Here is a 4,651-nt window from a genome sequence, read left to right as displayed (position 1 = left end):
GTTCCATAGTTTAGCTATTGTTAGTTGAGCTGCTATAAACATTTGCTGTGTCAATGTAGTATATTGATTTTAAGTCGTTTGGGTATAAACCCAGGAGTAGGATAGCTGGGTCAAATGGTGGTTCAATTCCAAGTTTTCTGAGGAATCTCCACCTGCTTTCCATAATGGTTGCACCAATTTACAGTCCCACCAGCAATGTCTTTCCCCCACATTCTTGCTATCATGTATTGCTGCTTGTATTTTTTTTTACAGTTTTATGACTTTATTTAACTATCAGCAGTTAGTTCTCATCCACATTGACTGTAGATTTTTGAACGTGGTAATGGGGACATAGGTTACCAAAGTATAGAGCTTGTTTGGTGAATCTTCATCCTTGTTATGTTTTCTGGATAATTGCACACGAATACAATATGGGACATTCCTTATTCCTTTGGCCCAGACAGCTTTGTTGAGCCTGGTATCAATGCGCACATCTGGAGTTCCCATCTCTTTCATGGCAAATTTCTGGATCTCTTTAAGGGCCCGAGGAGCACGCTTCTTGAAGCCCACTCCATGGATGCGCTTGTGAATGTTGATTGTGTATTCCTGGGTCACGACCTCGTTCATGGCAGAAAGGCCCTTCTTCTTCTCGCCACCCTTCTTTGCGGGAGCCATTCTGCCAGGCCCAAGTTGGAAAGGGCTTGTATTCTTTTTTTAAAAAAATTTTTTCTTAGTTGTCAATATACCTTTTACTTTTATATGGTGCTGAGAATCGAATCCAGTGCCTCATACATGCTAAGCAAGTGCTCTACCACTGAGCTATAATCCTAGCCCATTGCTTGTATTCTTGATAATTGCCATTCTGACTGGAGTGAGATGAAATCTTAAGTAGTTTTGATTTGCATTTCTCTATACTAGAGATGTTGAACATTTCTTCACATATTTGTTGATCAATTATATTTCTTCTTCTGTGAAATGTCTGTTCAGTTCCTTGGCCCATTTATTGATTGTGTTGTTTTCTTGGTGTTATTTGATTTTGTTATTTGGTTTTTTGAGTTCTTTATATGTCCTGGAGATTAATGCTCTGAGGTTCATATGGTAAAGATTTTCTCCCATTTGTAGGCTCTCTCTTTACATTGTTTCCTTTGCTGAGAAGCTTTCTGGTTTGAATCCAACCTATTTATTTTTAATTTTATTTTAGTTGTAGATGGACACAATACCTTTATTTATTTATTTTATTTTTATGTGGTGCGGGGGATTGAACCCAGTGCCTCACACATGCTAGGAAAGTGCTCTGCCAGTGAGCCACAACCCCATCCCCAACCTATTTATTCTTTTAAAAAAATATTTTTAGTTTTAGGTGAACACAGTAACTTTATCTTTTTTTTTTTTTTTAAATGTGGTGCTGAGGATTGAACCCAGGGCCTCATGCATGCTATGAGCACCCTACCACTGAGCCACAACCTCAACCCTTTATTTATTTAAATATTTAATTTTTAGTTATATTTGGATACAATACCTTTATTTTACTTATATATTTTTATGTGGTGCTGAGGATTGAACCCAGGGCCTAGCATGTGCTAGGTGAGCACTCTACCGCTGAGCCACAACCCCAGCCCTGCTATTTATTAATTCTTGATTTTACGGCTTATGCTTTAGGAGTCTTGTTAGAGAAGTCAGATCTTAAGCCAACCTGGTGAAGATATGGGCCTATTTTTTTTTCTATTAGGCACACGGTCTCTGCTCTAGTGCCTAAGTCTTTGATACTTTGAGTTGGGTTTCGTGCATGGTGAGAAATAGAGGTTTAATTTTATTTTGAAATTTAATTTGAAAATTTCCAATTTTCCCAGCAACATTTATTGAATAGGGTATCTTTTCTCTAGTGAATGTTTTTTTTTTTTTTTTTGAGAGAGAGAGAGAGAGAGAGAGAGAGAGAGAATTTTATTTATTTTTTAGTTTTTTTCAGCAGACACAACATCTTTCTTTGTATGTGGTGCTGAGGATCGAACCCAGGCCGCACACATGCCAGGGGAGCACGCTACCGCTTGAGCCACATCTCCATCTCTCTAGTGAATGTTTTTGGCACCTCTGTCTAGTGCGAGAATATGGTATTTATGTGTGTTTGTCTCTGCATCTTCTATTCTGTACCATTAGTCTAGTGTCTGTTTTGGTGCCAATAACACACTGTTTTTGTTACCATGGCTCTGTAGTATAGTTTAAGAACTGGTATTGTGATGCCTTCTAATTCACTCTTCTTGCTAAGGATTGCTTTGTCTATTCTGTGTGTCTCATTATTCCCATTGAATTTCATGATTGCTTTTTCTATTTCTATGAAGAACATCATTGGGATTTTAATAGGAATTACATTCAATCTGTAAAATGTTTTTGGTAGTATGGCTATTTTGACAATATTAATCCTGCCTGTCCAGGAGCATGGAAGTTCTTTGCATCTTCTAAAGTCTTCTTCAATTTCTTTATTTAGTGTTCTATAGTCTTCATTATAGACATCTTTCACCTCTTTTGTTTGATTGATTCCCAAGTATTTTATTTTTATTTTTTGAGAATATTGTGAATGGGGTAGTTTTCCTAATTTCTCTTTCAGTAGATTCATCATTGATGTATAGAACATGTTTGATTTACAGGTGTTTATTTTATATCATGCCACTTTACTAAATTATTAGTTCTAGAACTTTTCTGGTGGAATGTTTTTTCTTTTTTTTTTTTTTTTTTTGAGAGAGAGAGAGAGAGAGAGAGAGAGAGAGAGAGAGATAGAGAGAATTTTTAATATTTATTTTCTAGTTCTCGGCGGACACAACATCTTTGTTGGTATGTGGTGCTGAGGATCGAACCCGGGCCGCACGCATGTCAGGCGAGCGCGCTACCGCTTGAGCCACATCCCCAGCCCAAGGTGGAATTTTTTGGATCTTCTAAATATAGAATTATGTCACTGGCAAATAGTGATAGTTTGAGTTCTTCTTTTCTGATTTGTATCCCTTTGATATCTTCCTCCTAATTGCTCTGGCTAGAGTTTCAAGGATGATGTTGAATAAAAATGGTGAAAGAGAGCATTCTTGTATTCCAGTTTTTAGATGGAATACTTTCAATTTTTCTCCATTTAAAATGATGTTGGCCTTGGATTTACCATAGATAGCTTTTACAATGTTGAGATATATTCCCACGATACCTAGTTTTTCCAGTGTTTTGAACATGAAGGGGTGCTGTATTTTGTCAAATGCTTTTTCTGCATCTATTGAGATGAATTGTTTATTGGCTTCCATATGTTGAACCAACCTTGCATCCCTAGGATGAATCCCATTTGATTGCGGTATACTATCTTTTTAATGTTTTTGTATATGATTTGCCAGAATTTTATTGAGAATTTTTGCATCTATGTTATGATAATGTCTTAATTATTCATTGTTGCACAGATTACTTCAAAACTCAGAGACTTAATACAATAGTATCATCTCTTATAGTGTCTGCATATCAGAAATTTGGGAATGATGTGGGTGGGAGGGTCTGGCTTAGAGACTCAAGGTTGCACTCATGTGTGGGCTGGGACAGCATCATCTGAAGGTTTGACTAAGACTGTGGGATCACTTTCCAAGGTGGATCACTCACATGGTTGGCAGGGTGGTGCTGGCTCTGACGGGAGACCTTACCTCCTTCCCAGGGGTACTCCTCCACAGAGCTGCTAACATGTCCTTAAGACATGGTGACTGACTTAGAGTTGGCCATCTGAGAGAAAGGAGCCAGAAGGAAGCTAGAAATCTTTTTTATGGCCACACCTCTAAAGTCATAGAGCACTGCATCTGGCCATTCTATGCATTAGAAGCCTGGCATATATTCAAGTGAAGGGGAATTAAGCTCCACCTTTAAAAGGGAAGAAAAATAATTTATAAATATATTTTATTTATTTTTAAAAAAATATTTATTTATTTTTTTTAGTTTTCGGCAGACACAACATCTTTGTTTGTATGTGGTGCTGAGGATCGAACCCGGGCCACACGCATGCCAGGCGAGCACGCTACCGCTTGAGCCACATCCCCAGCCCCCTATAAATGTATTTTAAATCCTACAGATAATGAGGTCAGGAAAGTTTACCCATAATCATGGGCTCTCAGAGCACAGTGATTCCAAGGAATTCAGTCTCTAGTGTGCCGCAGTCTGGCTGGGCACAAATAACCGAGCCGCCATGAGGCACTTGTATGTTCAAACAGGAACTACTTTATTGCCCGAACTCCACAGGCATTCCACACGCACTCCCCGGGAACTCTCCCAGCCCTCCACCGGGCTCCGTGAGAACTCAAGGGGGAACTCCAGGAGAACTCAAAAGTAGCGGGCACCCTAGGCAGCAGGAGCCAGCAGGAGCCGCCCTATTGCAGGACAGCAGGGGTCTATATACAAATGAATACACAGCCTGTTTCAATCCAGCATCATCCAGTCATAGCAATTATACACAGCTGGTGTCACCTCTCAACCACTCCTTCTTGCAAAACGCCAGGCGCCATCCCGATCTGGCTCCCAACACTAGTGGAAAGCCATCTGTCTTGCTCGTGTTGACTCTGGCAGTGGGAGAGGCAGTATAAATGAGCAAGGAAGATAGGACCCAGAGGTGGCTTGAACCATGTCAGTGGATGCTTATTATACTTCCCTGACCCTCCTGGGAGTG

General features: G+C 39.5%; 1 pseudogene; it reads right to left on the bottom strand.

The window, feature by feature from the left end:
• Nucleotides 1–273: 273 nt before the first annotated feature.
• Nucleotides 274–654, bottom strand: LOC113183543 (large ribosomal subunit protein eL31 pseudogene; annotated as a pseudogene).
• Between the last annotated feature and the right edge of the window lie 3,997 nt (nt 655–4,651).

Source organism: Urocitellus parryii, chromosome 3 (assembly GCF_045843805.1).
Source record: "Urocitellus parryii isolate mUroPar1 chromosome 3, mUroPar1.hap1, whole genome shotgun sequence".
Lineage (NCBI taxonomy): Eukaryota > Metazoa > Chordata > Mammalia > Rodentia > Sciuridae > Urocitellus > Urocitellus parryii.
This window is presented reverse-complemented; position numbering and strand designations above follow the sequence as displayed.